The sequence below is a fragment of the Pogona vitticeps genome, chromosome 5, assembly GCF_051106095.1.
Source record: "Pogona vitticeps strain Pit_001003342236 chromosome 5, PviZW2.1, whole genome shotgun sequence".
In the NCBI taxonomy this organism is placed as follows: Eukaryota; Metazoa; Chordata; class Lepidosauria; order Squamata; family Agamidae; genus Pogona; species Pogona vitticeps.
Genome location: NC_135787.1, coordinates 46,999,690 through 47,018,260, shown reverse-complemented (window position 1 = coordinate 47,018,260; position 18,571 = coordinate 46,999,690). Strand labels below are relative to the sequence as shown.

The following is an 18,571-nucleotide window of genomic DNA, read 5'->3' as shown; positions in this document are numbered from 1 at the left end:
CTGAAGGGAAGCAGAAGGCACTGTACTATATACTCTTTAATTTGGTTTAACTTCTTAAGAGCAAGCTTATTGAAGTAGACTGTGATCTTGTGGAGTACAGTCATAACTGTGTGTATGTTCTGTGCTGTCAACTCAGAACCAACTTATAGTGACCCTAATAGGGCTTTCAAGGTAAGTGGAATATTTAAGGAGTGGCTTTACAGTTCCACTCCCCCAGTGAGTTTCTATGGCCAAGCAGGGATTCAAACCCTGTTCTAGTCCTAGTTCATCACTCTAAACCACACTGAGAATCTCAGAACATCATAGGTAGCCTAGACTCAACTACTACCTTCAGATATCATGCCAAATAAAAGTTTTGCATGATAAGAAGACAGTAAGTAAGCCTTTTCACATTCTCCTATTTTGGTAAGGTCATGATGAAGGAGATCAGAGGCCTTTGCTTTCATTTTTCACTAACCACAGTTTTACACTGTATCTAAACCCTAAACTATGGTCGATGTTAACTATAGTGATATCAGATGTTCCCAAGGATACAACTTTAAACTAATACACATGGACTCTTGTCCTCAGATCTGATCATGCATAGATACCCAAAGTGCCCCTTCATACTGTTGTCTCCAAAAACTTGGGCCCTTTTTCAACCTTCACTCTGAGGAAGATGTTTATTAAAGCCCTTGTTAAAACTCAAGACTCTTAGGCAACACTATTTCCATAGGTTTCTAAACCACAAATCTTTTAAAAGATTTTTCTTCCTTTCTCTTTTCCTCTCTTGTTTGAACTGCAGCCAAGCAGCCAACATGGAAGCTTATGTGATAATTGATACTAGAAAATAAGAATATGTTTAATGCATAAAGTGTTTTTTATTTTTATAAAAGATTAAATCAAAAAGGGCTGGAATGGCAATTAATAAAGACAGGACAAACATCTTTCATAACAGCCTTTTATCTAACCTAATCCTAAACATAACTTTTGAACCAATATCCAAACATATCTAATTCTAACTCTCTCTCTCTCTTTCTCTCTCTCCAATCAGACTCTCTCCATCCCACTCTTCTGTCTCTCATTCCACCTCTCCAAAACACTCAACAGATCTCGTACACACTGTATCTGTCCACTCCCCCTTGGGGCTGAGGAAAAGAGCCAATGAAAACAAGGATCTGAAGAGGCATTTCCCCACCACCACCATCCATAACAATCCTATCTTTCACTCATCAAGTATGAACTTGTCACTCAACCCATTTATTCCATCAAGCAAACAGCCAATCTACCTACACACTCATGATAAACACTGGGGGTTGAAATAATCACATATGGCCTGCTTCCAGCAAACCACAATTCTAGTTAACCACAGTTTTTGACATTTAGATACACTAGAATTAACCTAAACTGGAAGCAAATTCCTTATTTTGACCATGCTAGAATAGAAAACTCCCAGTGTGGTTTAGTGGATAGAGTGATGCACTAGGACTCTAAGGTTCCCCTTGACATTTTTAGTCCAGTCATGTCCGACTCTAGGGGGTGGCGCTCATCCCATTTTCAAGCTGTAGAGCCAGTGCTTTTCCAAAGACAGTTTCCATTGTCACATAACCAGCTTGACTAGGGAACGCCGTTTTACCTTCCCACCGAGATGGTACCTATTTATCTACTCGCATTTACATGCTTTCGAACTGCTAGGTTGGCAAGGAGCTGGGACAAAGCGATGGGAGCTCACTCCCTTGTGTGGATTCGATCTTACGACTGCTGGTCTTCTGACCCTGCAGCACAGGCTTCTGCAGTTTAGCCCACAGCACCACCACAGAGTTCAAATCCCCACTTGGCCATGGAAACTCATTGAGAAAACAGAACTGGTAAAACCACTCCTTAAATATCTCACTTGCCTTGAAAGCCCTATTAGGGCTGCTATAAGTCAGTTCCAACTTGATATCACAGAACACACAGAGAAAGTCTCCATCCCAGCAGCAGCAGCAACAACAACAACAACAACATAACATTTTGTTTTCATCAGTGTAATAACAGCCTATAAAATCATACACACAAGCTAAGTCCTTATTTTTCTTTCACATATTTAGGTAGCAAGTTATAGTCTCTTAACATATGATACAAAGTCCAAGAATTAATATGGGGCTGGGGAACATGTGGCCCTCCATATGTTGTTGGACTGTTAGGGTTAGGGCTGATGTTGTTACAGTCCAACAACCTGTGGATGTCCATACACTGCTGATACAAGTAGCTGGCAACTTGGGTCCTCCATTGTTATCATTTTGCAATCAACTGACTGTATCAAACTTGGATAAATCTTTGCCAAATTTCTCTTTATTTAAGTTATCATGCAGTAATATCTTTGAAACAAAATAAATCAGGGACTCCTGCCTCAAAAACAATAATTTTCTAGTTTTTTATATAATCATCATCTCATAACAAAAGGGTCTTACTCAGTTTACTCATTCTGCAACCTGTGCAAAAGCTTTAAGGTACACTATATGCATAGATTTCTGTAAGACATGCACATGGTCATTGATATATGCAAACTGACTGGTTTTGTTTAAAGCAGGGGTGTCCAACCTTTCACCTTCCCTGGGCCACATAAGAAGATGAAAATTTGGTTTGGGCCGCACATACATTTGGTTTGGGCCACATGGGGGGTCAGCCCTAGCTGTCCTCTGCAGCCCCGCTCCAAGCGTGCTTACCAGCAGCTGTGATCTCAGACAGCAGAGACTGCCAGCTTCGACTCTGGCGGCTTTATGGGGCCAGGAGGGGGTCCACCTATTGACGGGGATGGCGCAATGCAGTCACGCAGCCCCCCTGTCCCCTTCCCTCCCACTCCTTCCTTCCCTCTCTCCCCCTCTACTGCTGTGACATGCCCCGGCCGCATTCCGGCCACAAGCGCCAGCAGTGTAACTTGAAACTTTGGAATTTCTTTACAAAGAAAAAATGCACTGGGCCGCATTACGAGGTGATCTGGGCCGCATGTGGCCCTTGGGCCGCAGGTTGGACAAGCCTGGTTTAAAGTGTGTTCTATCTTAGATGTAAGTACGAACCATTCAGTGCTGAACATGTTCTTTTTTGCAAAGGAGATTAGCATAATTATTCATTTGCATCATCATTTTGTCTCCCAACCAACATTGTTACATTATTTACAAAGCTAAAGCACAGCCAACACTCTTGGCAAAAAAATCTACACACAAATAATCATATCAGATGCTTAAAAATAAACACACATTGAAAAATATTGAGATGGCATAAACAATCCTAACTAACTTTACACACCACCAAGAAATAGGGAGTATGTACTACATGACCTCATTATTTTGTGCAAGATAACATTTTGTGCAACTGCATGAGAGGGACAGAGAACAAAATACAGTGGTGCCTCACACAACGATGTTAATTGGTTCCAAAAAAATCAACGTTGTGTGAAACATCGTTCTGTGAAACACCATTTCCCATAGGAATGAATTGAAAACTGGTTAATCCGTTCCAATTGGAACAGATTGCCATCGTTCAGTGAAAATCCCCATAGGAAACATCGTTGAGTGAAACAATGTTTCCTATATTGGAATGTATTGAAGCCGACTCAATACATTTCAATGCCTTTGCGAAGTCCTTTTTCGCTCCTGTAAAAGTGTCTTACAATGTTTGGACACTGTTTTAAATGATTGCAATGGTTAGCCCACCTCCTGAAACATATGCAAACTTAATTTGATGTTGTTCAGAGTCGTCCTTAATTTTTAGTGATTTTTTGAATTTTCTCTCATTGGAATGTATTGAACTTTCCGTCCAATGCATTCCATTGAGAGAAAATTCAAAAAATCACCAAAAATTAAGGACGACTCAGAACAACACCAAATTAAGTTTGCATAGGGTTCAGGAGGTGGGCTAACGATTGCAAGCATTTAAAACCTGTTCCAAACATTGTAAGACCCTTAAAAATGAGCGAAAACGGAAGAGTTTCAAAAGCACTGAAGCCGGCTTCAGTGCTTTTGAAGTCTTTTCCGATGTCCCTTTTTGCTCATTTTTAAGTGTCTTACAATGTTTGGAACAGGTTTTAAATGCTTGCAATTGTTAGCCCACCTCCTGAACCCTATGCAAACTTAATTTGGTGTTGTTCTGAGTCGTCCTTAATTTTTGGTGATTTTTTGTTTTCCCTATTTAAATGAATTGAACTGTCCATTCAATTGATTTAAATGGGGAAAATAAAAAAATCATCAAAAATTAATGAAGACTCAGAACAAAACCAAATTAAGTTTGCACATGTTTCACAAGGTGCACTATGGAATCCAAGCATTTAAAACAGGTTTCAAACATTTTAAGACACTTTTAAATGAGCAAAAAGGGACATCGTTAAGTGAAATTCCCCCATAGAGAACATCGTTAAACGATGGGGGAAATTCCTCAAAAAAACCCATCGCTGTGTGAATTCATCGTTGTATGAAGCAATCGTTGTGCGAGGCACCACTGTACTATGGATTAGTTGGATTAAGATAAAAATGAACAAATTGAAACATAATGTATATCCAGCACACCTCTAGTATCAACCTATTCGCTGCCAAACACTTCTCCTGATTTTAACACTTAACATCCTATGTTTAAACTCAGAACAATATAGTATGTGATGTGAAATACAATGAACACAGAAATACTGAAGTATAGAAATATTCTGAGCAATCACTTCTACCATGCTGGGACCCTTTATAATCAACACTGTAGGGATCCAGTTTTGATCTGCCACAAGTACAATAGGCAAAATGTAAGTAAAGCAGAGTTATGACAAACGTGCTATTACCTTAATTTCATCCAGATGGAACTGAATCTCTATGGAGTACCAAACTACCTTGCTCCTTGAGAGTGAACACCCATATGAACATGCATTGTTTATATGTCACAGAAAACAAAGTTAGTTGGTATACTGTGACTGCTACCTCAAAAAAGTTCTTAAAGGGTTACTTTTAGTTGCCAAGTAACAGAGAGATATTTCTGGAACAATGAGACAGAATGAAACATGTCAAATCTGTCTGGGCAATAAGTACTACAAAAATAGTTCTGAGGCCAAGACAGGTTTATTATTAAGATGTGCACAAGAAAGGGTGTTTATTGAGCATTCTTTGCCACATCTACAGGAGACCTGCAGCTATTAAAATCCATGCCAGATTATTTCAACTGCATGCGGCTTGCATCTGTAGATCATCAGAGAAAACACAAGATTTCCTTTGTGGGAAAATTATCTATAACTGTCACCTTAGTAGCTCGTATATCTGCATTCTGCATATTTGGTTTTTCATTTTGTTATGAAGACCTCTCTTGGTGGTTGAGATAAGCAATCGTGATGAAGAGAGATAGCACATGGAAATGGCAGAAGATGGAAGAGATGCAACTGTGACAAACCCAGACCTACTGGGATATGCCACACGTTAACTAAGCTGCCACCAACCATTCCCTATAAGAAGTCACACAGACCAGGGATGGATTTTCAACAAATAAAAGAATAAGGTTTATTTAAATACAACACACAGGGAAAATAAAATGATCAGGTGAATAAGATATAGTAACGTGGCTTAGTTTCACTCATACATACACACAGTTTGGTTCACACAGAACCCTTAACTTGAAGCACAGACCCTGAACCTATCAGTTCTGGCTAACCATTCAGACACCTGAACCTATCAGGTTGGTACTGACACACAGTAGTACCCTGTCTGACACACAGACTCCCACACCAGCTTCTTCTTCCCAGCTGCTGCTTCGTCACATCCCAGCGTCTAAACTTCTCCACACACGCATCACATATATATACAGTACAGCCCCTCCTCCTGATGTCCCGCCTTCCACTCCCCATAGGATGGAACTTTCCCTCCAAACCCATGACAGACAGGTAACATCAGTGCTGTATGTAACACCTCCCCTCTTTATAAGTTGTTTTGTAGGGGGAAAGCTAAGGTGCTTTTTCCCAAAAAACAACCTGGATAAAACACACAAAACAGTTATATAATAACACACAATACCATACTTACTTATACTTACATTCTAAGTTAACCATATCAATTAGGCATTTAAACATTTACCATATACATTACATCAATTTACCTTTATTCATACAAACCAAATTCAAAAAACAGGTACATTTAACTTTTTGTTATCAATATATATACATAGTCCATGTTTCTTTCGCCGTCTTCAATCTTCAGGTCTTCTTGACAAGGCGTCAGCAACACAGTTCACTGACCCTCTGACCACCTTCACTTCAAAGTCATAGTCCTGTAGATTTAAAGCCCACCTCATAAGTTTGCTATTGTGGGTTTTCATTGTCTTTAACCATTGCAGTGGTGAATGGTCAGTGCACAGAACAAAATGTCTTCCCCAGATGTAAGGCTTGGCCTTCTGGATCGCGTAGACTATGGCCAAACACTCCTTCTCCACGGTTGCCAAATGTCTCTCACCTTTTTGAAGTTTCCTACTCAGGTAGGACACTGGATGCTGGTCACCATTTTCATCCTCCTGGCACAGAACTGCTCCTACCCCGCTGTTAGACGCATCGGTGTAGATGATGAACTCCCGGTCGAAGTCTGGAGCCCGCAGCACTGGATAGTTGATGAGCGCCTGCTTCAACCTCTGGAACGCCTCCTCACAGTCGCTGGTCCACGGGATGCGGTCATCAGCCTTCTTCCTCGTCAGATCGGTCAGCGGAGCCGCAATCTCGCTAAACCTCGGGATGAACTTTCTGTAGTAGCCCACCAACCCAAGAAATGATTTGACCTTTTTCTTGGTGTTGGGTCTGGGCCAATCACGAACTGCTTCTATTTTGGCCTCCAGGGGTTTTATCACTCCTCCCCCTACCTTGTGACCCAAATATTTTGCTTCTGGGCTACCCAGCTGCAGTTTGTTCTCTTTGCAGAGCCTAGGCCAAAGCACTTCCTCCCCTGGGTCAAAGTGCCTCTCCCTGCCTTCCTGGTCATCCCAAGCTTTCTTTCTGACCTTTTGAGCTTGCAGGGTCTCTGCTGCTAGCTCTAGGTTTCTCTTTAGGTCCTTCCTTAAAGAGTCTATGTATGTCACAACGTCCGGTGGGTCATCCTGGGTGATCTGCTCCCAATTTTGTTTGATCAAATCAAGGGGCCCTTTCACCCTTCCCCCAAATAAAAGTTCAAATGGACTGAACCCGGTACTGGCTTGTGGCACTGATCGGTAAGCAAACAAAAGGGATTGCAGTTTCTGGTCCCAATTGTTTGGATTCTCTGCCAAGTAAGCCCTAATCATGCGCATTAGAGTCCCATTGAACTTCTCAGTTAACCCATTACTTTCAGGATGATAGGCAGTGGTTTCCTTGTGCTTAACTCCACAGATTTGCCATAACCGTTTCATGAGCTTCGATGTGAATGATGCGCCCAAATCTGTGATTATCTCTGAGGCAAATCCCATCCTGGACATATACCCCACCAAGGCATCTGCCACTGTGTTAGTTTCAATGTTAGTCAAGGGTATGGCTTCAGGGTACCGCGTGGCATGGTCCACAATATCCACCCCTATGCATTTGAACGGAGTGTCAATCACAGGCAAAGGGCACAACTTTGCTTTGGTCCTGTCGCGGTTATTCCCCTGCCTTTGACACACATCACATTGTTTACAGAACTCCCTGATCTGCTTCCCTATGTCAGGCCAGTAAAAATTCTGTGTGATTCTCTGCTGTGTTTTGTTCACCCCTAAGTGTGCAGCAAACATGTCAGAGTGCCCCCTTTGTAAGATCATGGGGCGATACTTTTCAGGTACCACTAGCTGACTTCGGATCCCATCTCCCCCTTTTGAGATATTCCTCAGGGTCTCTCTATATAAAATCCCCTTTTTCTCCAGAAATCTCACTGGGGTTTCAGGTGTTAGCTGGGCGTCAGTCACCTGTTCAAAACACTTTTGGAGAGTGGCGTCTGCCTTTTGCTCCTGTCCAAATCTGCTGTCTGTGGTTAAGGTTTCCACCACAGCTTCTGAACTCCTCCCACCTGCTTCCGTCTCTGGCTCATCATTACCCCCCTGAACTGTCCCCGTGGTGGCTTGTGAACGTGTAATCACTAGCACCCGTTTCACATGTTCAGCCAGGTCATTTCCCACGAGCACGGCTGCTGGCAGAGTCGATGAAATTGCTAGCCGCCAAACTCCCCTCCAGCCTTGAAAGTTCACAGGTACCTCCGCTACTGGCAGTGAGATTACCTGCCCCTCAATCCCTGCCACCTTCATGCTCTCATTTGGGATCACATATTCCCTAGGAATAATATCTGGATGGCACAGGGTCACCTGAGAACAAGTGTCCCGCAGCCCCCGATACTGACGGTCAAGTATTCCTACGTCCACCCCTGCTGTCTCAAACAACTGAGAATCTGTTCTCACCAGTAGGCAGCGCCTGACCTCTACAAGAGGACCATTTTCCTCAGCCTGATCAGCAGATGTAGCTGTTCCAGATTGAGTAGCCATGGCAACAGGCTCCCTCAGTGACAATGAGCCTTGCTCTTTCTGGACACAGAACACAGCTTTTGGCTTGGTCCCACTCGAATCCTGAGGCACAATTCCTTTTAGCTGCTTTAATTTCTCACACTCTGAGATTAGATGACCCTTTCCCTGACAGAAATAACATTTTCTGGTGTATTTTGATTCTCTCTCATCTTGTTTTGGTTTTCCCTCCAAAATCTGAGGTCTTGGTTTCATGTCTGAGGGCTTCCCTTCACCATGGGCCCCTCCCCCTTGCTGGCTTTTCCCTGGTCCCTGAGAGTACTTGCTGTAGGTTTCTTTGGGTTTTCCTACAGATTTCTCCTCACCTAAGGGCTTTCTGATTTGATAAATAAAATCTGCGATCTCGGCTGCTTCTGCCACAGATTTCGGTTTCCTTTCCCTCACCTGGAATTTCAGTTCCCCATGCAGGACTGAATAGAACTGTTCCAGCGCTATCAAATCTTTAAGCTGCTGAAAGGTCTCTGTCCCCTCCTGAGATAGCCATTTCTCTAGCAGCCTCACCAATTGAGCCCCCACTTGGGTAAAAGTCTGCTCTGGTTTCTTTGTGAGGGACCTGAATCTTTGCCTCAGCTGTTCCGCATTTATCCCATGTCTTGCAAACACCAGTTTTTTAAACTCTGCAAAATCTCTCATCAGTTCCTGTGGCATCTCTGAATAAACCTCAGCCAGGCTACCACTGATTAAAGATCGCATGATGGTCATCTTCTCAGTTTCCCTCACTGAGAAGTCCACAAACGCTCTTTCCACTAAGGAAAAGAACACCTCAGGACAATCTCCCTTGTGGTACACAGGGAATTTCTTCAGGTCAGCCTTAGACAATTGGCCTCCCTTAGAATCCCTATTGTTATTATTGTTCTGGTTCATCATTTCCAATTTTCTTAATTCAAACGCCATCCTTTCTTTTTCCAGAGCAATTTTCTCTCTCTCTAATTCAAATTGCCTTTGTTTCTCTCTTTCCCTTTCCTCCATTTCAAATTGCCTTTCCCTTTCCTCCCTTCTTTCTCTCTCTAATCTTTCCTCCACTTCAAATTGCCTCATCCTCAGTTCATGCTGTTGGGCTATGAGCAATTTTCTGAGTTCTGGGTTCTGTTCTCCCGTGCTGTCACCTTGCACTGAGCCAAATTCATCCTCAGACCCTTGGTCAACCTGGGGGTCTTTCACTTCACCCATTTCTGCCATTTGGCTTCGAGTCAAGGGCATAATCCCCCCTCAGAACAGGCTGCTTTAAAAAGTCAAGCCTCAAAATAAAATGACCACTTTTTTTTTCTTTTGCCTCAGAAGCAGCTTTCTCTATAGATTGCTGCTGTCCTTCAGCACTACTTGCAACAGTTGCGAGCTAGAGTCTACCCCCCTCTGCTGGGCCTCTCAGCAGGCAGGCTAGATCACTGTTACTTTACAGTTTTGCCTCAGCTTTTTTCCCGCCAAAAACAGGCTGCCTCAGAGCTCCCTAATCTAGCCCCCAATCTGAGGTTACACGTTCTTCTACTAGTGCACCCCCCCGTGAGGCACACCTAGAAGATTACCTACGCGCTCTCAGATTGTCCCTGACTAGACCCCCCTTGCTCTGGGCACACTTGCCAAGGCTTTGCTGTACCACTGGACAACTGGACCAGTCGTATCCCACACGCTGGACACCAATCAATGTGACAAACCCAGACCTACTGGGATATGCCACACGTTAACTAAGCTGCCACCAACCATTCCCTATAAGAAGTCACACAGACCAGGGATGGATTTTCAACAAATAAAAGAATAAGGTTTATTTAAATACAACACACAGGGAAAATAAAATGATCAGGTGAATAAGATATAGTAACGTGGCTTAGTTTCACTCATACATACACACAGTTTGGTTCACACAGAACCCTTAACTTGAAGCACAGACCCTGAACCTATCAGTTCTGGCTAACCATTCAGACACCTGAACCTATCAGGTTGGTACTGACACACAGTAGTACCCTGTCTGACACACAGACTCCCACACCAGCTTCTTCTTCCCAGCTGCTGCTTCGTCACATCCCAGCGTCTAAACTTCTCCACACACGCATCACATATATATACAGTACAGCCCCTCCTCCTGATGTCCCGCCTTCCACTCCCCATAGGATGGAACTTTCCCTCCAAACCCATGACAGACAGGTAACATCAGTGCTGTATGTAACAGCAACATTAATTAACTTTCCGTTTTTCTACATCTCTGCAGAATCTACATGCTGGCAGATCTACAGAATCAGATCCTCTGTACCTATTTAACAGCTTACATCGAAAGTACATGTGAAATATTTTCAAAGGAGAATACATGATCTGAAGCATTAGCACTGTTGGATAATCAAGATTTTTTTACCCCTCTGTAGGAAAAGCAGTTGCTATGAAGAAAAACAAAGTTACTGACCAAGGCTAATAGAATAGCTCTTCGAGCATTATTAAGGAAAGACATTCTTACACTGTCACATCAGAAAACACCCAAAGAAAAAAATAATTTGTAAACACGGTGCAACAAGTTAACAAAACTATGAAAGAGAGGTATGTAGTATACCAATACAGTAGCTTCAAGTAACACAAGAGGCCCTGAATTAATATTTTGCAAGCAAGTAACCCTGCTGGCTCATGGATTCTGGAAACTGTAGTCAAACAAAACAAAACTTCCTGGCTCCATGTCTTAACCCACCGGAGAGAAATGACTCAAAAATAATGAACACACAAGAACTATACATGTCACGGCTGTATTTTCTACTCCTTTATACTCCTTCAGATATTCTAGAATTCAACATTTTGAACATGAAGGAGGGGGGAGGTGTCCAGCCCTGCTACTTATCATGAGATTTTCACAGAGGTTTTAAAGAGACAGTCTTGCTCTCATTTAGGTCAGAATGAACCCAGGTTTTCCAATGCTGTTTCTTACAAGAAGATCGAACATGCAAGTAGGAATTTCTCTTCAGAATCAGCAGTAATCACATGAAGGAAGTAACAAGAGAAAGGTAAGGGCATGTGCTTCCCTCTAGGCATGTCCAATCTGACTGTTTCTGTAACAGCTAAACCAGCTTTTGCATCTTTGTGCTCTTAATTCATACTATTGTGCTTATTTTTAAAATAAAACTACAGGTCCCTAAATAAGAAACATTGTTTTCAAGCCCTAGGCCTTTTCTGTTTCAGGACTGTACTGAGGCCTCCACTGAATCATGATTTCTCCAATTTCTCCAGTTCAAAAGTTAACAGGACATCATGAGACAGAGTCATTCTAAACAAAGGACAAAACACCCCATTATAGTAAAAGAAGACACGAGAATGGAGAACTCTTTGAGACATATTGTCATTCTGACTGTTCAAATAATCGGGGATTTTTGAACAAAATATATTTAAAAATTGTTGTTTGAACATTGATCAAATCCAAGGTTAACTTTTCTGCAAAATTCAAACACAAATCCTCCTCTAGATTTTACTATTCTGTCATGCTTACTCATTATTTTTGTAATGTCAAGTGAAGCATGTTCTGGAGCTACTTATTTAATTACATATTAGGAAGAAAATTAATTTTTAGAATCTGGAGTCTGGGCAAACATGATTATAACTGTCTGAGGACTATTATTTGACGACAGGTTTTCAGGAATCAAGACAAGGCTATAAACTCTCAATTTAACCAGTTTCTGGCCCACTACAGGTATTTTTTAAGCAGGGAAAAAGTCTCAGATAGAAAGGAGGCTCCAGTGAATGGACTTTACAAGGTGGGAAAACGGGGGGGGGGGGGGAGAAACTCACTTGTCAAAACTGTCACTTTTTGGTATCTGTGTTAGAGTATTAAGTGCATTATTTAGTAGTGATTTGATAATTTAGTGCATATTTTGCTTCTTGTTTTGAGAATTTTAGCCCCCAAAATGGCAAGCCAGTTTTATTAATACTGAAAAATAAAGACTACAGGCTATTTGGGGAGGGATACATAATTTGTGCCCACTGACTCAAGTATTTGTAAAATGATGTCCAAATACACTGCCAGACCTGGGCTGTACAGCACCTTTATTTCATTTTACAAATCACACTAGGCACCTGAATCAAGGCTACTTCACTGTCTGTCCATTTATTTTTTTACCCAAGATACTGATGCAGGCCTAAAAAGCAAGCCAGTGGGGAAAGGTAGCACAAAACCACAGGGGAGATGATCCAGTAACTTAATCTGCATTAACAGCCTGACATTGCTCAGCTCTATAAGAAAAGGGAGAATGTATTCCTGCCTCTGCAGATTCTAGTCTTTATGAAATTAGAATCCAAATGGAACAAACCAGACACCAGAGATTTAAAAAAGAGAAAATAATGGCTACTCCTGGCTCTACTTAGTTATTACTTCTGAAGTTTGTACTTTTTCCTGGAGAGAAGCACAAGTGGAGACAGTACAGCAGAAAAGGAAAGAGAGAGAGAAATTCTAAGATAAATGACATACCATACTGATGGAGCCTCTCTGAGCCCTGATGTTTATTTTTTGTAGTTTGAGCCAGAATATGATCAATTTAAAACCTTTCTTCCTATGAGAGAATTTTCAATGAAATAAATCACCCAATTTTCCACAAAAATAGCCAGGGGCAATGGAGGAGTCAGTGCTTCACAAAAATGGTATTACTACAAACTATTTTAAACATTGGCCCCCACTGCACATTGGACACAGAGTTTTAAAGCATGTTTATAGCAGGGAATTAAATCCTGCATGGTGAGCAATGCATCAAACTGAGTACAGAAGCAGATTCCAAAGCAAGATAACACATTCACAAAAAGACAACATAACAAATGTAGTGTTTGGGGTCCAAGAAGAGCTGTTAATATTACACTTAAGATAATGGATATTTTCCATTGACTTCAAGTTGCTCCTGATGTGAAATTAAGGTGTTAAATTATACAAATACAGCACACACACGCACACACACACACACACACACACACAGAGAGAGAGAGAGAGAGAGAGAGAGAGAGAGAGAGAGAGAGAGGCATACATGTTATGCCCGGAATATTTGACTTTTAATGTACGGAGACTAGTTAATTAGGGAACATACTATGTGACAAATTGCAACTGTTGGGTTTGCAAACCTGCACATACCATTTTAAAGGCTTCTCTCATTTTAGCAGTTCAATCTTATGCAGTAACAAAGCTGGTATTATACATAATACTTCTGTCCTATTAACAATGTGAGATATTCATTCTCGTGTAAATATCCAAAGCTGACCTATATACCGGTGAAGTCAGAAAGCAGACTGAAGGGGAAAATACTCCAGTCTACACATAATTGTAGCAGGCCTTTGATTAAATCTCCCATATTTTCATGTTCAAAGCAGCCTTGGGGAGCTCTGAATTCACTTGGCGTAGCCACAAAGAGGATGCAATCAGCAACAAAACTGCAAGTGTAAGCATAAGGTGACAAAACAGCATGGGGGAAGACTTACCACACCTCTGCCAGGGCCACCACTTAAAACTAACCCAAAGCCCGCACAGCCATTATTCATTAAAAATGAACATTGCTTAGATCACCCATGATACTTTAGTTTCACATTTAGATCACTTGGGAATAATTAAATTGCAATAAGGCCAATGCCTTGATTCTAGAGATGAACCCGTCAGAACAGAAGCAGATGTAGTATTCCACCTACCAAAGGAGGCAAATGAGTATTCATTTATAATCCACACCCAGGCTCTTGACTCACATCAGGAGGCATACACAAATGTTTGTTACTTGTTGTCAACTAGTTTCCAGGCTGCACTGAAGGCGCTTGTATTGCTCTTTTGACACCTTACATCAGGCTTGTCCAACCTGCGGCCCGAGGGCCGCATGCGGCCCAGGTCAGCTCGTAATGCGGCCCAGTGCAATTTTTTTATTTTTAAAGAAATTCCAAAGTTTCAAGTTACACTGACGGCGCTTGCGGCCGGAATGTGGTCAGGGCACGTCACAACAGTACATGGGGAGAGAGGGAAGGAAGGAAGGAGTGGGAGGGGAGGGGACAGGGGGGCTGCGTGACTGCATTGCGCCGTCCCTGTCAATAGGTGGACCCCCTCCCGGCCCATAAAGCTGCCGGCGTCGAAGCTGGCAGCCTCTGCTGTCTGAGATCGCAGCTGCCGGTAAGCGCGCTTGGAGCGGGGCTGCGGAGGACGGCTATGGCTGCCCCCCATGCGGCCCTAACCAAATGTATGTGTGTCCCAAACCAAATTTTCATCTTCTAATGTGGCCCAGGGAAGGTGAAAGGTTGGACACCCCTGCCTTACATGGCCTGGGACCCTGAGAGTGCCTTCTACTATGTTCTTAATCAGTCAGTCAAGGATCTAACAGTCCACCTTTTAACTTAAACTGGGCCTCTCAGTGAAAACAAATAAAACAAATAAAAGCATTACAGTATCACTCCAATCAGAACAAGAGACCAAAAAGGTGCTGACAGCAAAATATCAATCCAAGCAGATTTTCAAAAAATGCATCCTGCTCTAGATTCCCAGACTACTGACAAGGTCAGCCCAGGATACTTTGTCACCTGACACAGATGACAATATGGCATTCCTGTCCCTTTTTAGATTTGGAGGTTAATGGTGTCTTGCTTCAACACTGGAAGAGGGCTAGCATGGCCTTCTTCTGAGGACATCAAACCAGCTTAGTAGTTCAGGTACAAGCACTACATGGTTCTGCCATCAAACACCATGCTGCGGAAGTCTGCCACATGGTATGCCCAATCCTAACTAAAATTCCCATTATTTCTGACCCCTGCCCATGTTGGGTGGAAGGAATGGAGTTGGAATCCAAAGGTACCTGCTAGGCCACCCCTAGCACAGGCACTAGAAGGCTTGATGAGTCAGTGGTATATCAGCTTTTTATGAGACATTTTGTCTCTGCAGAGAAGTATATGTCACCCTTTACCAGGCAGAGAATAAATCTGTAGCTTTTGTTAAAGCAGGGTTAATGTTTGTGCCACAGCAGGGAAGAAGATTTACCAGATCAAAAGAAATCCCCTCCCTTCTAAATAAATGCCTTTACCAAAAAGAAAGGAACAATATCAATGACAACAGTTCTTTTAGTTCCATAGTACATTTTTTCTGCCCTAAAGCTTCAATAGTTTTCAGGGCTCAAGAAGAACTACAGTACGTTCCTTGTTTTCAAAATACTTCTGTAGGAAGCACTGAGTCCACAGGACCTTCCTTCTCCACTCTTTCGACCCAACCAACCACATGCATGTTATGCTGTTTATTCACCCACCCTAATATGTATTACAGACGTTTTCAAAAAACGTCTGTAACACTATGTGCTTATAGTAAGTAACAGTGAATTACATAAATACTGTACTGTCATGTACGGGGGTATATCCAATCTGCTCTGTTCACACTGTGCTATCTCCTATTTGTTTTACTGAAGATTTCAAAAATATAGAACCCATTGTTCTCAGAGTGAGTACAGATCTTATCAACCTTTGCCCATCTCTGCTCCCTTTTCTCTCTTTACAATCTTCATATATTGGAAGTTTTAAGTACAGTAGTACTGATAGAACTATAAAGCTGCTGTCTAAATTCTCCCTCATCTTATATAGGTCCAATCAGCTTCTTTAGCACTTCAAAATATTTAGAATCAAGGTTTGTAAAAAAAAAAAAGTTATTATCGAATGAAACTATTATACTAGACAGGTTTGATGGTGAAATAAGTGTGCATTTACAGCAACTCCTTCCTCTTCTTAAGGGCATAATATTAACTACATTAATCAGCTGTAGTCAATGAAAGCCTTTGGCTTGGAAAGAGATTATTTAATTACTATTTGCTATGACTAAGCCACAAAGTAATCAGTGTACTTTTGATTCAGCACATGGATTAACTCTTGCATAGCTGTCCCTGGAGTCCAAATGTGTCTATTTACTACATACACATAGACACATATTATCATTTTGTTTTTCAGTGATTTTTCCCTTCTTGAAGATTACTTAACAATGACCAGAATCCTACTGGTGAATATGAAACGGCAGTTCAATAATTAGTTCCCTCCTCTGCCAGATTGCCCTTTGTGTGCCCAGTCTTGCATCAATTGTCTTGCCCTCAACAGTCCTATTCAGCTCTTGCAAACTCAAGCCTGTGGCGTCCTCTAAGGACTCAATTCATCTCATATTTGGTCTTCCTCTTTTCTGCTGCCTTCCACATTTCCAAGCATTATTGTATTTTCAGAGAATCCTGCCTTCTCATGATGTGCTCAAAGTTGGACAGCTTCAGTTTCAATATTTTTGCCTCCAGAGATAGTCCAGGAGACAGGGATAAACAAAGCGTGCTCCAGTGAGGTGCCCAAGTTTTCAGATGAGACAAAACACTTCTGGGTGATGAAGACCAGAAGGGGTTGTGTAGAGCTTCAGATCTCTCCAAATTGCGAAAATTGGTGGCAAAATGGCAAATGCATTTCAATATAGGAAAATGTAAAGAAATGCACATTGGGGCAAAAAAATCAAAACTTTAGTTATCAGTTAATGGGTTCCAAGCTGTCCATGACACATCACAAAAGAGATCTTGGTTTGCTGGTGAACAGCTCAATGAAAGTTCAACCCAGTGTCTGGTGGCAGTAAAGGTAAAGGTAAAGGTTCCCCTTCACAATTTTTGTCGTCGTGTTCGACTCTAGGGGGCGGTGCTCATCCCTGTTTCCAAGCCATAGAGCCAGCGTTTGTCCGAAGACAATCTTCCGTGGTCACATGGCCAGTGCAACTTAGACACGGAACGCTGTTACCTTCCCACCGAGGTGGTACCTATTGATCTACTTGCATTTGCATGCTTTCGAACCGCTAGGTTGGCGGGAGCTGGGACAAAGCAACGGGAGCTCACTCCGTCGCGTGGATTCGATCTTACGACTGCTGGTCTTCTGACCCTGCAGCACAGGCTTCTGCGGTTTAGCCCACAGCGCCAACATGTCCCCTGTGGTGGCAGTGAAGAAGGCCAATTCCATGTTAGGTATCATGAAAAAGGTGACTGAAAATAAAACAGCCAACATTATAATACCATTGTACAAAACACGGGAGTACTGCATACAGTTCTGGTCACCGCACCCCAAAAAAGACACAGTGGAACTGGAGAAGGTGCAGAAGAGAAACTGAAATGATGACTGGGCTGGGGCACCTCCCTTATGAGGAAAGGCTATAATGTTTGGGGCTCTTTAGTCTAGAGAAGAGGCACCTGAGAGGAGACATGACTGAGACGTATAAAATTATGCAGGGGATGGATAAAGTGGATAGAGAGAAGCTCTTTTTCCTCTCACGCAATACCAGAACCAGGGGACATCCACTCAAAGAGCCGGCTAGAGTGGTCCTCACCAACCAGATAGGTGGGGTATAAATTAGATAGATAGATAGATAGATAGATAGATAGATAGATAGATAGATAGATAGATAGATAGATAGATAGATAGATAGATAGATAGATAGATAGATAGATAGATAGATAGATAGATAGATAGATAGATAGATAGATAGATAGATAGATAGATAGATAGATAGATAGATAGATAGATAGATAGATAGATAGAGTGTTGGGAGAGTGCGAACAGACAAAAGAATATATTTCTTTACCCAGCATATTGTTAATCTATCGAACTCCTTGCCACAGGATGTGGTGATGGCATCTGGCCTAGATGCCTCTAAAAGGGAATTGGACAGATTTCTGGAAAAAAAGTTCATTGCAGGTTACAAGCCATGATGGGAATGTATATTCTCCAGTCTTCAAAGGAAGGTATCTCCAAATGCCAGGTGCAGGGGAGGGGTATCAGGAGACAGGTATCTAGTTGTCTCATGTGCTCCCAGAGGCATCTGGTGGGGCCACCGTGAGATACAGGACTAGATGGCCCTTTGGCCTGATCCAGCAGGGCTCTTCTTATGTTCTTATAGTTCAGTCTCAATTTGATCTAGGATCCACTTGTTTGTTTTTCTAGCAATCCAGGATATCCACATAGCTTTTCTCCAGCACACTTCAAATTAATCAGTTTTTGTCCTGTCAGCTTTCTTTACTGTCCAGCTTTCATACCCATACATGGTGACTGAAAATATAAGAGTGTAGATAATCTTGGTTTTCATCTCTCATGACACATCCATAGACTTCATTATCTTTTT

The 18,571-nt window shown here is 42.1% G+C and overlaps 1 protein-coding gene across 3 annotated transcripts in view; it reads right to left on the bottom strand.

Annotated features, from left to right (window-relative positions):
* Positions 1–18,571, bottom strand: part of GUCY1A1 (guanylate cyclase 1 soluble subunit alpha 1) — a 57,176-nt gene that overhangs the window by 27,177 nt on the left and 11,428 nt on the right. Inside the window, exon 1 of one of the 3 annotated variants that reach the window (XM_073001520.2) lies at positions 5,236–5,292. The exons of the other annotated variants lie outside the window; for them this stretch is intronic. The gene's annotated coding sequence lies outside the window, so the exon portion shown is untranslated. Of the gene's footprint in view, positions 1–5,235; positions 5,293–18,571 lie in introns of those variants that run through there. 3 annotated transcript variants of the gene reach the window in all.